The 22,272-nt window shown below is 41.7% G+C and overlaps 1 protein-coding gene across 1 annotated transcript in view; it reads left to right on the top strand.

Moving 5' to 3' along the window:
* CD1A8 (CD1a8 protein) overlaps positions 1-22,272 on the top strand; it is a gene marked incomplete at its 3' end in the record, with an annotated part of 123,877 nt that overhangs the window by 88,808 nt on the left and 12,797 nt on the right.

The raw sequence follows: 22,272 nt of genomic DNA, 5'->3' as shown, positions 1-22,272 counted from the left end.
ATTGAAAACAAAGATCAGAATGAAATAAAACAAAAGTACCACTAAACTGAAAAACACATTTTAAAACAAAGTAGTAATAAAAGGCCACGAATCCCAAAGAAGAATAAAAAAAAGAAAAAAAGATACAAGAAGAGAGAAAAAGCAAAAGTTAAGAAGAAAAAAGAAAAAAGAAAGAGTAGAAAAAGTGGGGGGGGGGGCTGGGAGATGGTGGTGGTGAAGAATTTGTAGTGGAGGAAGAATGTAGTCTACCTGAGGGGTCCTAGAGGGTGATCCTCTTGGTTCTGAGTTTATTAAGGTCTGTATGTTAGAATATGCTCAAATTTATATAAACCAGAAATACTTGTAGAGAGCCCCAACATTGACCACAAAAACATAAATGAGATAAAAGAGGGGGGCAGTATGGGAATGAAGAGAGAATATAATCTCACAGAATGAACCAGCACAGTGTTGTACTTGGTCTGGGTGCATGCTGGTCATGTTTTAGAAGGTATTACCTTCTGCCATTGGAGAACAAAATGAGACACAGAGAACAAAAAATACAAAACAAAAAAGTATATCTTGTGTATCTCCAAAACTGAATTGAGTATGTTGAAGGCAATCTAGAAGTGGAAAATATATCTAGGACCCGTAATTGTAGATATGTGAAAGTCAAAAAGGAAGAAACTTAAAAATGAAGAGGTGGTAAAATATTGTAGTTAAGGTGGGAAAAGAGAAAAAAATTGGAAATTTATAGTCTGATATAAAAACGAGTTGTACTGGAAAAAGGGGAAAAAGTCGGAAGGGCACCCTCTGGTTCTATATGCTGTAAATCACTGGACTTCTGGAACTTCCCAGGGCTGTTTGGTCAAGAACTTGCTCTTCCTCTGTCCTTCCAGCTGGTCTTCTGTGGGATGGGCTGCTGTCTGATTCTCAGGTGCGTGCACCTGGGTGAGCTGCCCGCCCCCCCTGCCAGGTGCCGGGCTCAGTGAGAGCTGTGTATCCCGGGAGACTTCTGTTCCCTGGGGCCGCCCCCTCCCAGGCACAGGGTGACACCAGGATGAACAACCACACGGTGGTTGGCCAGCTCTCCAGCTGGGCGGCCAGCTCTCCAGCCCTAGAGTCAGCTCCCGCAGTAACTCCCTCAGCTCCCAGTGGACACTGGCCTGGATGCTCCCGGGGTGGCGGGGGGCGCTGACCTGCACAAATGGGGGGTGCCTGGGGGCAGGAACATCCTCACTGTCCTGTGCCCTCCCCCATCCCCTGGGGGCACCTGGTGGCAGGAGGGTCCCCCAACCCGGTGGGAGGGCAGGATCCTGGGCTGTGTCCCCCGGCGCCCTGGGATCCGGGACCTGTACTGCTGGAATCATGCTCCCGAAGGCAGCAGGGCGCAGCCTCTTCCCCCGGACCCCCCCCCCCCCCCCCCCCGCCGCCGCAGCTTCTCCCCGAGGCCCCCCTGGTGTGCGCTCCAGCCCTTACCCAGACCAGCTGCGGTGTGTGGGTGCGCTCCCTCTGGGCGCCCCTCCTCTAACAGGTACCCTGGGGACTGGAGGTGACCCCGCCCCCCCTGCAGTCCCGCCCGAGTTCTCTGATGAGAACCTTTCCCTCCCGGAAGAATCCAGTGCAAAGTTAAAGTTCCCACCTCTCCGGGGCGGGGCTCTCCTGTCCCCGAGGCCCCGCCCCCTCGGCCCGGTTCTTCATGCCCCACCCTCACTTGATTCTTTTTTGTCTTATTCTTTTCCACCTTCCCACCTTGTTAGAAGCGAAAACCCTTCTCTCTGTAGCATCTGTCTGTTCTCTCTACATCTTAGGTCGGATTTGCAGGTGCTCAGGATGGTGTGAAAGTCATCCAGGTGAGCTGGGGGCCAGGTGTGGTGAGGACCCTGCTCCTGCGCCAGCTTGCCCCACCATCCACATTCCAGTCTCTGATGGTCTGTTTTCCTCTTTCCCTTCATTTCCCCCCTTATCATATGTTCATCTGTTTTGTCTCTTAAATTTCACGCCTGACCGAGATCATATGGTGTTTGTCTTTCTCTGATGGACTTGTTCCACTTAGTATGACACCCTCCAGCTCCATCTACCTTGCTGCAAATGGCAAGATTCCATTATTTTGATGGCTGAGTAAAGTCCCTGGTATCTACAGCACATCTTCTTTTTTTTTTATTTTTTATTTTTTTTTATTTTTTTTTATTTTTTATTTATTTATTTTTTTTTTAAATTTTTATTTATTTATGATAGTCACAGAGAGAGAGAGAGGCAGAGACACAGGCAGAGGGAGAAGCAGGCTCCATGCACCGGGAGCCCGACGTGGGATTCGATCCCGAGTCTCCAGGATCGCGCCCTGGGCCAAAGGCAGGCGCCAAACCGCTGCGCCACCCAGGGATCCCTACAGCACATCTTCTTTATCCATTGATCATTGATGGACATCTGGGCTCTCTCCAGAGTTGGTAATGCTGCAGTAAGCTTTGGGGTGCCTGTACTCCTTTGATTCTGTGTTTTTGCACCCTTTGGGTAAGTACCTCGTAGTGAAACTGCTGGATCACAGGGCAGCTCTATTTTGAACTTCGTGAGCGATCTCCAGAGCGTCCCTACTAGTTTGCATTCACACCAACAGGCTGGAGGGCTCCCCTTTCTCCACATCCTTACCAAAAGCAGGGTTCCTTGTGTTGTTGACTTTAGCCATTCTGACAGGTGCAAGGTGGTTCTCATCATGGTTTTGATGTGTATTTCCCTGACGTTGAGCATCTTTCTATGTGTCTGTTAGCCATCTGGGGTTCTTCTTTGGAAAAGTGTCTACTTAGGTCTTTCACCTGTTCCATAACTGGATTATTAGTTTTTTTTGGATGTTGCATTAATAAGTTCTTTATAGATTTATTTATTTATTTATTTATTGGAGTTCAATTTGCCAACATTTAGCATAACACCCAGTGCTCATCCCATCCAGTGCCCCCCTCAGTGCCCGTCACCCAGTCACCCCAACCCCCTGCCCACCTCCCTTTCCATCACCCCTTGTTCATTTCCCAGAGTTAGGTGTCTCTCATGTTTTGTCACCCTCACTGATATTTTCACTCATTTTCTCTCCTTTCCCTTTATTCCTTCTCACTAATTTTTATATTCCCCAAATGAATGAAACCATACAATGCTTGTCCTTTTCCGATTGACTTACTTCACTCAGCATCATACCCTCCAGTTCTATCCACGTCGAAGCAAATGGTAGGTACTTGTAGATTTTTTTTATAGATTTTGGATAGTGACCCTTAATTAGATATGTCATTTGCAAATATATTCCATTCTGAGGGTTGTCTTGTAGTTTTGTGGTTTCCTTCACTGTGCAGAATCTTTTTATCTTTATGAAATCCCAGTAGTTCATTTTCAGTTTTCTTTTGCCTTCAGTGATGTGTGTAGTAAGAAGTTGCTGTGGTCCAGATCACCGAGATTGCCACCTGTGTTATCCTCTAAGATTTTGATGATTTCTGATCTACATTCAGTTATTTCATCCATTTTAAATTTATTGTCATCTATGCATAAGAAAGTCACCTAGATGGACAGTTCTGCATGTGGCTGTCCGATTTTCCCAGCATCATTTGTTAAAGAGACTATTTTCCCATTGGATATTCTTTCCTCCTTTGTCAAATATTAGTTGACCACATAACTGTGGTTCCATTTCTGGGTTCCTGGTTCTGTTCCTTTGACCCATGTGTCTGTTTTTGTGCCAGTACCATACTGTCTTGATCACTATAGCATTGTAATAAAGCTTGAAATCTGGAATTGAGATGTCTCCATTTTTGTTATTTCTTTTTCAGGATTACTTTGGCTATTTTGAGTCTTTTGTGATTTCAAAAATTTTGTCTTTTGTGATTTCAAAAATATTTGTTTTTGCTTTATGAAAAATGCTGGTGGTATTTAGAAAGGGATTGCATTAAATGTGAAGATTACTTTGGGTGGTGTAGACATTTTAATAATTTTTGTTATTCCAATCCATGAGCATGCAATGTTTTTCTATTTCTTTGTGCTCTCTTTAATTTCATTCGGAAGTGATCTGTAGTTGTCAGAGTACAGATCCTCTACTCCTTCAGTTATGTTTATTCCTAGGTATATCTTATGCTTTTGGTACAATTGTAAATGGGATTTACTCCATGATTTCTTTTTCTGCTGCTTCATTATTGCTGTATAGGAATGCAAAAGGTTTCTTTTTTATATTTAAATTCAATTAATGAACACATAGAGCATCATTAATTTCAGACCCAGTAGAGTTCAGCAATTCTTCAATCACATTTAACACCCAGTGCCCGACACATCACATGCTCTCCTTAATGTCCATAATCCAGTTACCCTATCCGTTCACCCACACCCCTCCAGAAACCATCAGTTTCTTTCCTATAGTTTAAGAGTCTGTCATTGTTTCTTTACCTCTCTGATTTCTTCCCATTCTGTTTGTCCCTCCCGTCCTGTATGATCCTCTGCACTGTTTCTTATATTCCTTATATGGGTGAAACTGAATGATAATTTTCTTTCTGGGATTGACTTACTCCACTCAGCATAATATCCTCCAGTTCCATCCATGTTGATGTAAATGGTAAGATTTCATCCTTTCTGATGGCTGAGTAATATTCCATTGTATATACACCACATCATCTGTCAAAGGACATCATGGCTTCTTCCGCAGTTTGGCTATTGTGGACATTACTGCTGTGAACATCCGAAGGTGCCCCTTCAGATCACTCCACTTGTATCTTTGGAGTAAATACACCGTAGTGCAATTGCTGGGTCATAGTGTAGCTCTATTTTTAGCTTCTTGATGGGCCTCTATATTGTTTTCCAGAGTGGATGCACCAGCTTGCATTCCCACCAACAATGTAAGAAGGTTCCCCATTCTCCACACCCTCACCACTACCTGGTATTTCCTGATTTGTTAATTCTAGCCATTCTGACCAGTGTGAGGTGATATCTCATTGTGGTTTTGATTTGAGTTTCCCTGATACCAAGGAATGTGGAACATTTTTTCAGGTGTCTGTTGACCATTTTTAGGTCTTCTTGAAGAATTGTCTGTTCATATCTTCTGCCTATTTCTTAACTGAATTATTTGTTTTGGGGGTGTTGAATTTGATATGTTCTTTGTCGACCTTGGATACTAGCCCTTTATATGATGTCATTTGCAGATATTTTCTCCTGTTAAATAGGTTGCCTCTTAGTTTTGTTGACTATTTCCTTTGTTGTGCAAAAATTTTAATCTTGATGATTCCCAAAAGTTCATTTTTGATTTTGTTTTCCTTGCCTTTGGAGATGTGTCTAGCAAGAAGTTGCTGTTCCTGAGGTCAAAGACATTGTTGCATATGTTGTCCTCTAGGATTTTGATGGATTCCTCTCTCACATTGAGGTCTTTCACCATTTTGAGTTTATCTGTGTATGGTATAAGAAAATGGTCCAGTTTCATGTTTCTACATGTGGCTGCCCAATTTTCCCAACACCATTTATTGAAGAGATTGTCTTTTTCCATTGGATAGTCTTTCCTCCCTTGTCAAATATTGGTCGACCATAGAGTTGAGCGTACATTTCTGTGTTCTCTATTCTGTTCTATTGATCTATGTGTTGGTTTTTGTAACAACACCTACTGTCTTGATGATCACAGCTTTGTAATAGCGCTTGAAGTCTGGCATTGTGATGCCCCCGCTTTGGTTTTCTTTTTCAACATTCCTCTGGCTATTTGGGGCATTTTCTTGTTTCATACAAATTTTAGGATTATTTGTTCTAGCTCTGTGAAAAATGTCAATGGGATTTTGATAGGGATTGCACTGGGTGTGTAAATTGCTCTGGGTAGCATAGACATTTTAGCAATATTTGTTCTTCCAATCCATGAGCATGAATGTTTTTCTATCTCTTTGTGTCTTCCTCAATTGCTTTCAGAAATGTCCTGTAGTTTTTAGAGTATAGATCCTTTATCTCTTTGGTTAGGTTGATTTCTAGGTATCTTATGGTTTTTGGCACAACTATAAATGGGATCCAGTCCTTAATTTCTCTTTCTTCTGTCTCATTGTTAGTGTATAGAAATGCCACTGACTTCTGGGCATTGATTTTGTATCCTGCCACACTGCCGAATTGCTGTATGAGTTCCAGCAATCTTAGGGTGGAGGCTTTGGGGTTTTCTATGTACAGTATCATGTCATCTGTGAAGAGGGAGAGTTTGACGTCTTTTTTGACAATTTGAATGCCTTTTATTTCTTTTGTTGCCCGATTGCTGAGGCTAGGACTTCTAGTACTATGTTGAATAGCGATGGTGAGAGTGGACATCCCTGTCTTGTTCCTGATCTTAGGGGAAAAGGTCTCAGTTTTTCTCCACTGAGAATGATATTTGCTGTGGGCTTTTCATATATTGTTTCAAAGTATTGTTGTATGAAAATATGTAGGGAATGACCCCAGTCCTTTGGTACTAGTTGAGACCTGATTTGTGACCCAGTATGTGATCTAGTCTGGAGAATGTTCCATGTGCACTTGAGAAGAATGTGTATTCTGTTGTTTTAGGATGAAATGCTCTGACTATATCTGTGAAGTCTATCTGGTCCAGTGTGTCATTCAAAGCCCTTGTTTCCTTGTTGATCTGCTTAGATGTTCCGTCCATTGCTGTGAGTGGGATGTTAAAGTCCCTCTACTATGGCAGCCCAGTGGCTCAGTGGTTTAGCGCTGCCTTCAGCTGACGGCCTGATCCTGGAGACCCGGGATCAAATTCCATGTCGGGCTCCCTGTATGGAGCCTGCTTCTCCCTCTTCTTTTTTTTTTTTTTAATTTTTATTTATTTATGATAGTCATACAGAGAGAGAGAGAGAGAGAGAGAGAGAGAGAGGCAGAGACACAGGCAGAGAGAGAAGCAGGCTCCATGCACTGGGAGCCTGATGTGGGATTCGATCCCGGGTCTCCAGGATCGCGCCCTGGGCCAAAGGCAGGCGCCAAACCGCTGCGCCACCCAGGGATCCCTGCTTCTCCCTCTTCCTGTGTCTCTGCCTCTCTCTCTCTCTCTCTCTCTCTCTCTCTCTGTCTCTCATGGATAAATAAATAAAATCTTAAAAAAAGAAAACACATCTAAAGTACATAGCCAGGCCCTGGCACATAGTAATCATTCAGGAAATTAAAGTCCCTGTACTATTATATTAGGATCAATGTGTTTCTTTAATTTTGTTATTAATTGGTTTATATAATTAGTTGCTCCCAAGTTAGGAGCATGAATATTTATAATTGTTAGATCTTCTTGTTAGACCTTTTAATTATGATATAGTGTTCCTCTTCATCTCTTTTTATAGTTGTTGGTTTAGAATCTAGTTTGCCTGATATAAGGATTGTTACTCCAGCTTTCTTTTGTTGTCCATTAGCATACAAATCTGGAGGTGTCTTTGGGTCTAAAATGAATCTCTTGTGGACAGCATACAAATGGATCTTGCTTTTTAAACCCAATCTGATACCCTGTGTCTTTTGAGTGTAGCATGTAGTCCATTTACATTCAGAGTAACTATTAAAATATATGATTTTAGTGCCATTGTATTCCCTGTAAAGTCACTATTTCTGTAAATTGTCTCTGTTTCTTTCTGGTCTATGTTACTTTTGGGCTCTCTCTTTGCTTACAGGATCCCCTTTAATGTTTGTTGCAGGGCTGGTTTAATGATCACAAATTAGTTTTAGTTTCTGTTTTTCCTGGAACTCTTCATCTCTCCTTCCATGCTGATTGACAGCCTTGTAGATAAAGTATTTTTGGCTGCATGTTTTTCTCATTTAGTATCTTAAATATATCACCCCAGTCCTCTCTTGCCATGCAGGTTTCTGTCGATAAATCTGCTTCCAGTCTAATGTTTCTTCCCACATAGGTTAAGGACCTCTTGTCTCAAGCTGCTTTCAGGATTTCTCTTTATCTCTGAAATTTGCCAGCTTCACTACTATATGGCAAGGTGTTGACATATTTTTATTGATATTGAAGGGAGTTCTCTGTGCCTTTTGGACTTGAATACCTGTTTCCTTCCCCAGATTAGTGAAGTTCTAAGCTATAATTTGCTCAAATGTATCTTCTGTCCCTCTTTCTCTCTTTCTTATTCCTCTGGGACCCCAATTATTCTAATAGTTTTGCTTTATGGTACCACTGATTTCTTGAAGCATTCCTTTATGATCCAGTAGTTGCTTTTCTCTCTTTTCCTCAACTTCCTTACTTTCCATCATTTTGTTTTCTATGTCACTGACTCTTTTTCTGCCTCATTTACGCAAGCCATTAGAGCATCCATTTTATATTGCATCTCAGTTAAAGTATTTTTAATTTCAGCCTGATTAAATTTTAGTTCTTTTATTTCTGCACTAAGGAATTCTCTAGTGTCTTTTATGCTTTCTAAAGCCCAGCTAGTATCTTTATAATTGTTATTCTGAATTCCAGGTCTGACATCTTAATTATATCCATAGATTAAATCTATGACAGAGTATTACCTCTGGTTCTTTCTTCTGTTGTGAATTTCTCCTTCTAGTCATTTTGTCCAGAGAAGAATAGATGAATGGGAGTAAAAAATAAAAAATATCAACCGCTTCCTCAGCAAAATATACATTAGACAAATCTGAAGAAATCAGAAACCAAAAAGAGGGGAAAAAAGAATATAATCTAATATGTGGAAAAATAGGGTGATACACTTGGTCTTGGGTATATTTTGGTCTGTTTGTTAGAAGACACTAGTCCCAAAATTGTAAGGAAAGAAAAAACTTATATTTATACAAAAATAAATTCGAATATAGTGAAAGGAAGCCAAAAATGAAGAATATTCCTAGAAAATGTAAATAAAAATGAAAATTTAAAAATGTCTTTAAAAGAGTTGATGAAACAAGAAACTAGTTGATAAAGATAAAAAGGAAAAGAGAAAAAAATTCAAACCGAAAGACTAAAGAATCGTAAGAAAAAATCTCGAATTCTATATACTATTTTCTCCTAGTACAAGAGTTTTTCAGTTCTGGGTGATCTGTAAATTTGGTATTAGCCTGATGTTCCTGTTGGTCTCCTGGGGAGGGGCCTCTTGCACTGATTCTCAGGTGTCTGCCTGGGCAAAGTTGCACCACCTCTTGCCAGGGGGCTGGGGCAGGGTAACGTGCTTTGGGTTGCTCTATGTGGCTTTCATTCCCTGAAGGATTTCCAAGCTGCCTTGGACGAAGAAAAAATTAAAATAACAATGGTGGCACCCCAATCTCCAGCCTAGAGTTGAAAGATCGTGGCCTCCGCTCTCCACTGCACCCTCAGGGATAAGCAGGCAATCACTTTTGTGTGTGCCAAACTGCAGACTCCTAGATTGCACAGCCACACCAGTCCTCTTTGGGGAAGGAGATGGGTCTCATTGTGGTTCTACCACTTTCTGGGCCCCTGTTCTTAGAATGATCACTGGATCATGCACACAGCCCTGCTGTTTCTTCTGGGGACAGGAGGGTCTTGCTGCATTTCTATCACTTGCTGGGCCCCTGCTTGGACAGCAGTTGCCTGATGGTGCCACAGTTTGTGGTTTATGGCAACAGAAAGCTGAGAACCCTCCCCTGGCTCATTGATGGTAGCCAGCTTCTCTGCTCCAATGCTTAGGAACTGTGCTGCACTCAGGCATCCCTGCTCTTTCTGTGACCCCAGGGATCCTGAGACTACATTGTCCCACTTAGGATTTTGCCCTGCTTTTCCACCTGAGCACCTTTCAGGCAGAGTGCTGTCCCTCCACAGAGCAGACTTCTGAAAGTTCTAATTTTGCACTCGCTGCTATATCACCTCCCCTAGCTGCCTTAACAGTCTCCCTCCTCCGCCACCCCCCGCAGTTTACCTTCTGATATATCCACTCACCTTCACGTATCTGCACCTTCCACCTTGCACAAAGTGGTCACTTTTCTATTTGTAGAATTGCCGCAACCCTTTTCTTAGATCTCAGGTCGAATTGACAGGTGTTTAGAGTGATTTGATAGCTAGCTAGCTGAATTCAAGGGACCAGATGAAATGAGGTCCTCTACTCTTCCATCATCTTCCCTCCTAGAAATGCAACAGATTTCTGCATGTTGATTATATATCCTGCAACTTTGCTGAATTCTTCTATCAGTTATCATTTTTTTTTTTTTTGGTGGAATCTTTTAGGTTTTCTACACAGAGTATCATGTCACCTCCAAATAGTGATAGTTTGACTTCTTCCTGGTCAATTTGAATGCCTTTTAATTATTTTTGTTGTTTGATTGCTGAGGCTAAGATTTCCAGTATTGTGTTAAATAGGGATGGTGAGGGTGGACATTTCTGTCTTGTTCCTGACCTTAGGGGAAAGGATCTCCGTTTTTCCACACTGATGATGATATTAACTATTTGTCTTTCATATGTGGCCCCTATGATGTTGAACTATGTTCCATCCATCCCTACTTTCTTGAGAGTGTTTTAAAAAGTATTTTATTTATTTATTTATTTATTTATTTATTTATTTGAGACACACACACACACAGAGGCAGAGACATAGGCAGAGGGAGAAGCATACTCCCTGCAGAGAGTCTGATGTGGGACTCGATCCCGGGCCCCTGGAATCACACTCTGAACCAAAGGCAGGTGCTCAACCACTGAGCGCCACCCAGGTGCCCTGTTGAGAATTTTTATCAAGAATGGATGCTGTGCTTTATCAAATGCGTTTTCTGCAGCTATTGAGAGGATCGTATCATTCATATCCTTTCTTTTATTAACATGGTGTATCCTACTGATTAATTTGTAGACATTGAACCACTCTTGCAGCCCAGGAATAAATCTCAGTTGATCATGGTGAATAATTCTTTTAATGTACTGGTGAAAATGATAATGAAAATTTTTGCATCCATGTACACCAGGAATATTTGCATGCAATTTTTTTTAAGTAGGGTATTTGTTTGGTTTAGGAATCAAGGCAATGCTAGCTTCATAGAATGAGTCTGGAAGTTTTCCTTCCATTTCTACTTTTTGGAACAGTTTGGAAAGAATAGGTATTGACTCTTTTTTAAATGTTTGGTAGAATTCCCTTTGGAAGTCAACAGGCCCAGGATTTTGTTCATTGCAAATTTTTTGATTACTGTTTCAATTTTTTTGCTTGTTGTGGGTCTTTTCAAAATTTCTATTTCTTATTTTTTCACTTTTAGTAGTTTGCAAGTTTCTAGGAATTTGTCCATTTCTTCCAGATTTTGCAGTTTGCTGGAGTGCAGCTTTTCATAGTTTTCTATTGTAATTGTATTTCTGAGCTATTATTTGTGATCTCTCATCTTTCATTTGTAACTTTATCTATTTGGATCGTTTCTCCTTTTTTTTTTTTTTTTGCTAAGTCTCTCTAAGGGGGTTTATCAATGTTATTAATTCTTTTGAAGGACCAGTCTTTAGTTTTGTTGATAGGCTCTAATGTTTTGCTTTCCTTTCTTTTTTTCTATGTCATTTATTTCTGCCATAATCGTTATTATTTCCCTTCTTCTGCTTTCACTAGCCTATCATTACTGTCCCTTTTGTAGCTCTTTTAGGCATAAATTTAGGTTGTGTCTTTGAGGCTTTTCTTGCTTCTTGAGGTAGGCCTGTAGTAGAATATATTCCCTCTTAGAACTGTCTTTGTTGCATACCAAAGGTTTGGTTACCAGTTTCCATTTTCATTTGCTTCCATGAAATTTTTTATTTGCTCTCTATTTCCTGCTTAACCCATTCATTACTTAATAGGATGCTCTTTAACCTCTATATATTTGTGGTCTTTCCAAATTTTTTCTTGTGGTTGACTTCAAGTTTCATAGTGTTGTGGTCTGAAAATATGCATCATATGATCTCAATCCTTTTGTACTTGTTGAGGGCTCATTTTGATCAGGTACATTATCTACTCTGGAGAATGTCCCATCTGCATTTGAGAAGAATGTGTATTCTATTGCTTTAGGATGAAATGTTCTGAATATATCTATTAAGTTCATCTGGCCCAGTGTATCACTCAAACCCAGTGTTTCCTTGTTGGTTTTCTTTCTTTGTTTTCTTCTTTTTTAAAGAAAGTATCTGGAAGGGGGCAAGAGGGTGGAGGAATAGGGTCCTCACTCACCTGGTCCTACAAACTTACCTAGATAACCTGCAAAACATCCTGAACACCTATGAATTCGACCTGAGATTTAAAGAGAGAACAGGTGAAATGCTACAGAGAGAAAAGTTTCTGCTTTTAACAAGTCAGGAAGATGAAAAAAAAAAGTGGGGGAGGGTAACTGAGTAGCCAGGCTAAAGCAGAGCAGTGAAAGCGTCTTGGGCAGGAAAGCTCAACCACTGCGAAGCGGGAACTTTAAAAATCCTCACCAGAGTTTTCCCTGATGGAAAAGTGCTTAGTAGGGAAATCAGGGAAAATCTCAGGAGGGGTAGTGAAGCCTCAAGATTCCAGGAGTCACTATAAGAGGAGGGGTGCCCTGGGGAAATATCACAGAAAACTGCGGTCCATTATTGGTAAAAGGCTGGAGGGCCACAAACTCTCTGGGGCATTTGGAAGAAGCCAGTTGGTTAGGCGGACCACCTCTGGGTGGAGGTGGCTGTCCTCCATTCCCTTTGGGAGAGGTGGTCCCCAGGAGCGCTAGTCTAGTGGCACAGGGCCCTGGATCCCAGTGTGCCAAAGCAGACAAAGCCAGCGATCCTGCATTCCCCTGGGACTGGCAGAAGCAGGGAGGGCACAGGACAGTGAGAACTCTCTGCCCCTGGGCACCCTGCAAGCTGTCCAGATCAGTGCACCTGCCCTTGCCCCGGGAGCATCTAGGCCAGCGTGGATGGGGAGACTGTGGTTAGTTACTCACAGGGAGCTGCCTCCAGAGCTGGAATTCTGGCCGCCACCATTGTTGTTTTTCTTCCTTGTTTCACCTTGTGTCTGGGAGAGGCGGGGCCTCCAGGGAACACAGGCCTCACAGGAGAAAGCGCTCACACTGAGCTGGGGGCGGGGCAGCTCTCACCAGCACAGACACCTGAGAATCCACACAGTGGACTCTCTCCCAGAAGATCAGCTGGAAGAACAAGGGAAGAGCAAGTTTATTGACTAGGCAGTGCTGGAAAGCTCCAGGACCAAAGGAAAATTGAAGGAAAATAGTATGTAGAACTAGAGGGTCCCCCTTTTCTTTTTCTTCCCCTCCCCTTTCCCATTATGACTCATTTTTATATCAGACTAAAAATTTCCAATATTTTTTCCTTTCCCACATTGGCTAGAGTATTTTACCAGTTCTTCATTTTAAAGTTTTTTTTTCCTTTTGACTTTCATATCTCTACAATTACACGTCTTTGATATATTTTTCACTTCTGGATTCCCTTCAACGTATTCAATTTAATCTTGGTAGATATATGAAATATAGGTTTTTGTTTTTTGTTTTTTTCTGCCTTGTTTTGTTCTACAATAGTGGAAGTTAGTGCCTTCTAAAACATGACCAGCATGCACCCAGAACCAAGTGGAATGCTTTCTGGTTTATTCTGTGAGATTATATTCTTTCTTCCTCCCCATTCTGCCCCTTTCTTTTATCTTGTTTATGTTTTTGTGGTAAATATTTGGGCTTTATATAAGTATTGCTGATTTATGTAAATTTGGGATTGAGCATCTTCTAACATACAGAACAAAATATACTCAGAGCCAAGAGTATCACTCTCTAGGACCCCTCACGTAGACTAGGTTTTCTCTCCACTACCACTTCCTCACCACCACCATCCTCCACCCCCACTTTTTTCCTCTTTTCTTTACCTTTTTCTTTTTTCTCCTCCTTTGTGATTTTTGGCCTTGTATTTTTACTGCTTTGTTTTAAATTTTGTTTTTCACTTTAGTGGTTCTTTTGTTTTATTTTGTTCTGTTCGTTTTCTTTTATTTTCTCGTCTCTGACCTCTTCAGAATCATCTAGGGTGTATTTTACTTAGGTTGTGTTTGATATTCTTGACTCAGCCTGCTCATACAGCCACTCTGCACTGGACAAAATGAGTAGAAGTAAGAAGTCACCTCAAAAGAAAGAATCAGAAACAGTACTTTCTGCCACAGAGTTACAGAATTTGGATTTCAATACAATGTCATAAAGTCAATTCAGAAGCACAATTATAAAGCTACTGGTGGCTCTGGAAAAAAGCATGAAGGACTCTAGAGACTTTATTACTGCAGAATTGAGATCTAATCAGGCTGAAATAAAAAATCAATTAAAAGAGATGCAATCCAAACTGGAGGTCCTAACTGCTAGGGTTAGTGAGGTGGAAGAGAGAGTGAGTGAAATAGAAGACAACATGATGCTAAGGAAAAAAATTGAGGAAAAAAGAGAAAAACAATTAAGAGCCCATGAGGAAAGGCTTGGGGAAAAAATGATAGTTTGAGAAGGAGGAATATACATATAATTGGGATTCCAGAAGAGGCTGAGAGAAAGAGCACCACAAAGTATATTGGAACAAATCATAGCTGAGAACTTCCCTAATCTGGTGAAGGAAACAGGCATTCAGATCCAGGAGATAGGATGACCCCCAAAATAAAAAAAAAAAAAACTGTTCAACACCCCAACATGTAATAGTGAAACTTGCAAATTCCAAAGATAAAGAGAAAATCATTAAAGCAGCAAGAGACAAGCAATCCTTAACTTATTTGAGGAGAAATAGTAGATTATCAGCAGACCTCTCCACAGAGACCTGGCAGGCCAGAAAGGGCTGGTAGGATATATTCAGGGTCCTAAATGAGAAGAACATGCAGCCAAGAATACGTTACCCAGCAAGGGTCTCATTCAGAATAGAAGGAGAGATCAAGAGCTTCCAAGATAGGCAGAAACTGAAAAAATATGTGACCACTAAACCAGCTCTGTAAGACATATTGAGGGGGACCCTGTAAAAGAAAGAGGCAGCTCAAAGAAATAATCCACAAAAACAGGGACTGAATAGGAACAATGACACTAAATTCATTTCTTTCAATAGTAACTCTGAATGTGAATGGGCTAAATGAGCTCATCAAAAGATGCAGGGTTTTGAACTGAATAAAAAAAGCAAGACCCATCTATATACCGTCTACAAGAGATGCATTTTAGAATTAAGGACACCTCCATCCTGAAAATGAAGAGGTAGAGAACCATTTACCTCTCAAATGGTCATCCAAAGAAAGCAGGGGTAGCAATCCTCATATCAGGTACATTAAAGTTTATCCCAAAGACTATAGTAAAAGATGAAGAGGGACACTATGTCATACTTAAAGGGTCTATCCATCAAGAAGACCTAACAATCATGAATATTTATGCCCCTAATGTGGGAGCTGCCAAGTATATCAATCAATTAATAACTAAAGTAAAGAGACACTTAGATAACAATACACTAATAGTAGGAGACTTGAACATGGCACTTTCAGCGAATGATAGATTTTCTAAGCAGAACATCACCAAAGAAATAAGGGCCTTAAATGATACACTGGACCAGATGGATTTCACAGATTTTTACAGAACTTTCCATCCAAACACAACTGAATACATATTCTTCTCAAGTGCGCATGGAACTTTCTCCAGAATAGGCCACATACTGGGTCACAAATCAGGTCTCAACCGATACCAAAAGATTAGGATTGTCCTCTGTATATTTACAGACCACAATTTTTTGAAACTAGAACTCAATCACCAGAATAAATTTGGAAGAAACTCAAACACAAGGAGGTTAAAGAGCATCCTACTGAAAGATGAAAGGGTCAACCAGAATATTAGAGGGATGCCTGTGTGACTCAGTGATAGAACATCTGCCCTTGGCTCAGGGCATGATCCTGGGGTTCAGGATCGAGTCCCACATCAGGCTTCTTGCAGGGAGTCTACTTCTCTCTCATCCTGTGTCTCTGCCTCTCTCTCTATGTCTTTCATTAATAAATAAATAAAATCTTTAGAAAAACCCCTGGGAAATTAGAGAAGACTTAAAAAGATTCATGGAAACTAATGAAATGAAGATACAACCATTCAAAATCTTTGAGATACAGCAAAAGCAGTTCTAAAAGGGAAGTACATTGCAATACAAGCCTCCCTCAAAAAATTGGAAAAAACTCAAATACACAAGCTAAACTCGTACCTAAAGGAATTGGAGAAAGAACAGGAAGTAAAACTTACACCAAGCAGAAGAAGAGACATAATAAAGATTCGAGAAGAACTCAATGAAATAGAGACCAGAAGAGCTGTAGAACAGATCAACAAAACCAGGAGTCGGTTCTTTGAAAGAATTAATAACATAGCTACATCTCTAGCCAGCCTTCTTAAAAAGAAAAGAAAAAAAGACTCAAATTAATAAATCATGAAAGAGGAGAGATCACAACCAATACCAAGGAAGTACAAACGTTTTTAAAAATGTATTATGAGCAGCTCTATGTCAAAAAATTAGGCAATCTAAAAGAAATGAGTGCATATCTGGAAAACCACAAATTACCAAAACTGGAATAGGGAGAAATAAAAATCTGATCAAGCCAATTACCAGCGAGGAGACTGAAGCAGTCATCAAAAACTTCCCAAGAAACAAAAGTCCAGGTCCCGATGGCTTCCCAGGGAGATTCTATCAAACATTTAAGGAGGAAATAATACAAAAAAAGGAAAACATACCTATTCTACTAAAGCTGTTCTGAAGGATAGAAAGAGATGGAATACTTCCAAACTCGTTTTATGAGGCCAGCATCACCTTAATTCCAAAATCAGACAACGACCCCACCAAAAAGGAAAATTATAGACTAATATCCCTGACAAACACAGATGCAAAAATTCTCAACAAGATACTAGCCAATAGGATTCAACAGTATATTAAGATTATTCACCATAACCAAGTGGGATTTACCCCTGGGATGCAAGGCTGGTTCAACACTAGTAAAACAATCAATGTAATAGATCACATCAGCAAGAGAAAAAACAAGAAGCATAGTATCCTTTCAATAGATGCAGAGAAAGCATTTGACAAAATACAGCATCCATTCCTGATCAAAACTCCTCAGAGTGTAGGGATAGAGGGAACATTCCTCAGAATCTTAAAAGCCATCTACAAAAAGCCCACAGAAAATATCCTTCTCAATGGGGAAATACTGGGAGCCTTTCCCCTAAGATCAGGAACAAGACAGGGATGTCCACTCTCACCACTGCTATTCAACATAGTACTGGAAGTCCTAGCCTCAGCAATCAGGCAACCAAAAGAAATAAAAGGCATTCAAATTGGCAAAGAAGACGTCAAACTCTCCTTCTTCTCAGATGACATGATACTGTACATAGAAAACCCAAAAGACTCCACCCTAAGATTGCTGGAACTCATACAGCAATTCGGCAGTGTGGCAGGATACAAAATCAATGCCCAGAAATCAGTGGCATTTCTATACACTAACAATGAGACTGAAGAAAGAGAAAGGAAGGAGTCAATCCCATTTACAATTGCACCCCAAGCATAAGATACCTAGGAATAAACCTAACCAAAGAGGTAAAGGATCTATACCCTAAGCCCTACAGAACACTTCTGCAAGAAATTGAGGAAGATGCAAAGAGAGGGAAAAACATTCCATGCTCATGGATTGGCAGAATTAATATTGTGAAAATGTCAATGCTACCCAGGGCAATGTACACGTTAAATGGAATCGCTACCAAAATACCATGGACTTTCTTCAGAGAATTGGAACAAATCATCTTAAGATTTGTGTGGAATCAGAATATTCCCCGAATAGCCAGGGGAATATTGAAAAAACAAATCAGAGCTGGGGGCATCAAAATGCTGGATTTCAAGTTCTACTACAAAGCTGTGGTCATCGAGACAGCGTGGTCCTGGCACAAAAACGGACACAGATCAATGGAACAGAATAGAGAATCAGGAAGTGGACCCTCAACTCTATGGTCAACTAATATTCAACAAAGCAGGAAAGACCATCCATTGGAAAAAAGGCAGTCTCTTCAATAAATGGTGCTGGGAAAATTGGACATTCACATGCAGAAGAATGAAACTAGACCATTCTCTTACACCATACACAAAGATAAACTCAAATGAATAAAAGATCTAAATGTGAGACAAGAATCCATCAAAATCCTAGAGGAGAACACAGGCAACACCCTTTCTGAACTTGGCCACAGCAACTTCTTGCAAGATACATCCACGAAGGCAAGAAAAACAAAAGCAAGAACGAACTATTGGGACTTCATCAAGATAAGAAGCTTTTGCACAGCAAAAGAAACAGTCAACAAAACTACAAGACAACCTACAGAATGGGAGAAGATATTTGCAAATGATGTATCAGATAAACGGCTAGTATCCAAGATCTATAAAGAACTTATTTGACTCAACAGCAAAGCAGGAAAAATCTAATCATGAGATGGGCAGAAGACATGAACAGACATCTCACCGAAGAAGACATGCACATGGCCAACAAGCACATGAGAAAATGCTCCGCATCACTGGCCACCAGGGAAATACAAATCAAAACCACAATGAGATCCCACCTCACACCAGTGAGAATGGGGAAAATTAATAAGACAGGTGACAACACATGTTGGAGAGGATGTGGAGAATGGAGAACCCTCTGCACTGTTGGTGGGAATGTGACCTGGTGCAGCCACTCTGGAAAACTGTGTGGAGGGTCCTCAAAGAGTTAAAAATGGATCTACCTTACAATCCAGCAATTGCACTGCTGGGGATTTACCCAAAGATACAGATGCAGTGAAACGCCGGGACCCCTGCACCCCGACGTTTATAGCAGCAATGTCTACGATAGGCAAACTGTGGTGGGAGCCTCGTTGTCCATTGAAAGATGATGGATAGAGAAGATGTGGTCTATGTATACAGTGGAATATTCCTCAGCCACTAGAAATGACAAATACCCACCATTTGCTTTGACATGGATGGAACTGGAGGGTATTATGCTGAGTGAAGTAAGTCAATTGGAGGAGGACAACAATTATATGGTTTCACTCATACAGGGAATATAAGAAATAGTGAAGGGGATTAAAGAGGAAAGGAGGAGAACCGAGTGGGTAAAAATTAGAGAGGGAGACAAACCTTGGGAGACTCCTAACTCTGGGAAATGAAGAAAGGGTTGCAGAAAGGGAGGTAGGTGGTGGTGGGGTTGGGGTAACTGGTGATGGGTGCTGCGGAAGGCACTTGATTGTATGAGCACTGGGTGTTATAGCATCTGTTGGCAAATCAAAGTCCAATAAAAACAAATTTTAAAAAAAAAGAAAGTCTCTTCAACAAATGGTGTTGGGAAAACCAGGCAGCTACATGTAAAGGAAGGAAATTGGACCTCTTTTTTACGCCATAGAAAAGTAAAGTCAAAGTAGATTAAGGACCTAAGTGTGAGACCTGAAATCATAAAAATCTTAGAATGCAGCAGAAGCAATAAGGTCTTTGTCATTAGCAGTAGAAGCATTTTTCTAGATATGTCTCCTCAGGATAAGGAAACAAATTAAAATAGAAAACAAAATAGACAAACACAAAACTGTTGGGAGCACATCCAAATAAAAAGCTTCTGTACAGCAATGGAAATAATCAACAAAACTAAAAGACAATCTCCTGAATATGAGTAGGCATTTTAATAACATATGTGGTAAGTGAATAGGATGCAAAATATATAACGAACTTGTACATCTCAACACCTAAGAGAGCAAATAATCCAATTAGAAATGGACAGAGTACATGGATAGCCATTTCTCCAAAGAAAACATGCAGAAGTCCAACACACAGATGAAAAAATGCTCAGCGTCACTCATCATCAGAGATATAGAAATTGAAAACCACAATGAGATGTCATCTCACACCTGTCACACTGGATAAATTAAAAGCAAACAAGACAAAAACCATGAAAGAAACAAATGTTGATGAGTCTGTCGAGAAAGAAGAACACTTGCCCACTGTTGGGAGGAGTGTAAACTAGTATGTCCACCATGGAAAGCACTACGGAGGCTCCTCAAAAAAATTAAAAACAGAATTACTATTAGATACGGCAATTTTACTACTGGATTTTTTTGTGTGTTATTGAATATTTACCCAAAGAATGTGAAAACAGTTCATTGAAAAGAATCATGCCTCCTGATGTATACTGCAGCCTTATGTACTAAGTGGGCAACATACGGAAGCAACCCAAGCATCCATAGATAGATGAATAAAAAGAAAAGCTGTGGTATGTACACACAATGGAATATCACTCAGACATAAAAATAACTGATCTCTCCACTAGCCACATGAATCGAACTAGAGAACATGATGGGAAGTGATGTAAGTCCATGAGATCAAGACAAATACCAAAGGGTCTCATTCACATGTGGAATTTAAAGAACAAAACAAAAGAACAAAGAAACAAGTGACAAAAACAGACTCTTATCTACAGAGAACACACTGCTGGTTCCCAAAGGGAGGTGAGTGGAGAAGGTGGGGGAAACAGGTGAAGGGGGTTAGGATTCCATTAACATTGATGAGCACTGATAAGGTATAGAATTGCTCAATCGCTCTATTCTACACCGGAAACTCAAATAACATTGTTAACTAGAGTGGAATTAAAAAAATAACCAAACAAAGAAAACCTAACCCAGCATTCTAAAATGTATATTCTTAGTTTATGCGTTTTTCTTCCCAGGTAGACTCAATGCTCCTTGAATACCGTGCCTGCCCTGCGCACACTGTACTTTCATGAGGACGGCAGAGTGCTTGGGTCCAGGCAGGTGCTAAGTGACTGGTGGCAAGAGAATATATATTAATGCAGGTCAAACTGAGGGGGTATTCTTCTGATGTTTTAAGGACTGGAGGTTGCTGAGGCTGCTACAATCATGGGGAATCTGGACAAGCAAATAGAGCATCTGTTGAAAAGAAGACCCTTCCCTTGGGCCCAAATGGCACCTTGGTCCAGACCAAGTCCCCAGATCTGCTTTAATCCCTAACCAACTGCAGTTCCCACCTCCCCCAGAAAGGGAAGTCTTCACCATCAGTGAGGGATTCTCTGGTTTGGCCCAGGGAGGTTCTCTGTCACATGGGCTCTCTCCATCCCCACGGAGAGGAGGTCATCCGCGTGGTTAGACCCCCTGCTCTCCCCGTTAAGGGTAAGGGACCTTCCCTGGAACACTCCTTTCTCTTCTCTCACTGACTTCCTTCCTATGAAAACCCTCCATTTGCACCACAGCTCAGAGCTCCCCTTACCTGCCAGGTGGGAGGCTGCCCCATTCTTGAATCACTTAATAAAACCAGGTGGATCTCTGAATTGAATTCTTTGGTTGGTTTTTTGGCACAAGCAGTGAGAAGTCAGAGATGTGAAGGAGCTGGGTGGGGGTGGGACGGGGACAGAAATACCTGGGGGGGTAGTGTCACAGGGCAGGAGGGACAGAGGGACAGCAGGTCCAGGGCTGGTGCTGGGAGCTGGGTGTTTTCCTGGGTTACTGTCTGGGTGAGAAGAAAGGGCTGAGAGGTGGGGCCACTATTCCAGGCCACACAGGACTTGTTCTGTAGCATCTGAATCAGGGGGCGGGGGCAGGGGCAGGATGGACGCTGGTGACAGGGAGAAGCTGGAGGCCAGAGGGGAGGCAGAGCAGGAGGGGAAGTGAGACTGAGTAGGTGTCCAGGGCTGAGGGAGGAGCACATTTGCATTGTGGCAGAGACTCAGGGAAGGGTTGTGTGTGAAGAGGAAGTCAGAGGAGAGGGGCTGGGAGGGGGTCTGTGTATGAGGACAGACGTCAAAGAGCGACTTTGCAAGAGAAAGAACATCTGCAAACACGATGCTCTTCCTGCAACTTGTGCTGTTGGCGGTTCTCTTACTGGGGGGTGACAGTGAAGGTGGTGAGAGCTCGGGTCCTGCCCAGAGGGCGCACGTGTGTGTGTGTGTGTGTGTGTGTGTGTGTACATGTGCTTTTGAGTCTACCTGTTCCTGTGTGTCTCTGTGCATTTCCCTCAGTCTGTGTGTCTGTAAGTCTGTGTGTCTGTTATGTGTGTCCATGTGCTTGTGTGCATTCGAGTACGTGTATATGTACGTGTGTACCGGTGCCTGTCTGGTGTCCGTGCACATGTGTGGGTAAGTGTCTGGGTGTCTCTAGTGTAGATGTGCATATGTGGGTGCGCATGTGTGATCCCTGTGTGGTTGTGTGTGTGCAATTGTCTCTGTGTGTGTGCTCGGGTGGTGTGGGTTCCCGGCACAGACCTGGGCAGGCAGAGAGTCAGCTGGGTCCTTCCCAAGCATCCCCGGCCCCAGGGCCCTGTGCTCTCCTGAAGGATGGGTGCGAGGCTCGGGCTCAGGGGCAGCACGTGTCTCCTGAGTCGACTACGGTTTCTCTGTCCTGCAGATTTAGGGTCCCGTCCCCGGCACCTTAGTCTCCACTCCCTTTCCTTCTCCAGGCCTTGCACTCTCAAAGCTT

Source organism: Canis lupus, chromosome 38 (assembly GCF_011100685.1).
Source record: "Canis lupus familiaris isolate Mischka breed German Shepherd chromosome 38, alternate assembly UU_Cfam_GSD_1.0, whole genome shotgun sequence".
Classification (NCBI taxonomy): Eukaryota; Metazoa; Chordata; class Mammalia; order Carnivora; family Canidae; genus Canis; species Canis lupus.
This window is presented reverse-complemented; position numbering and strand designations above follow the sequence as displayed.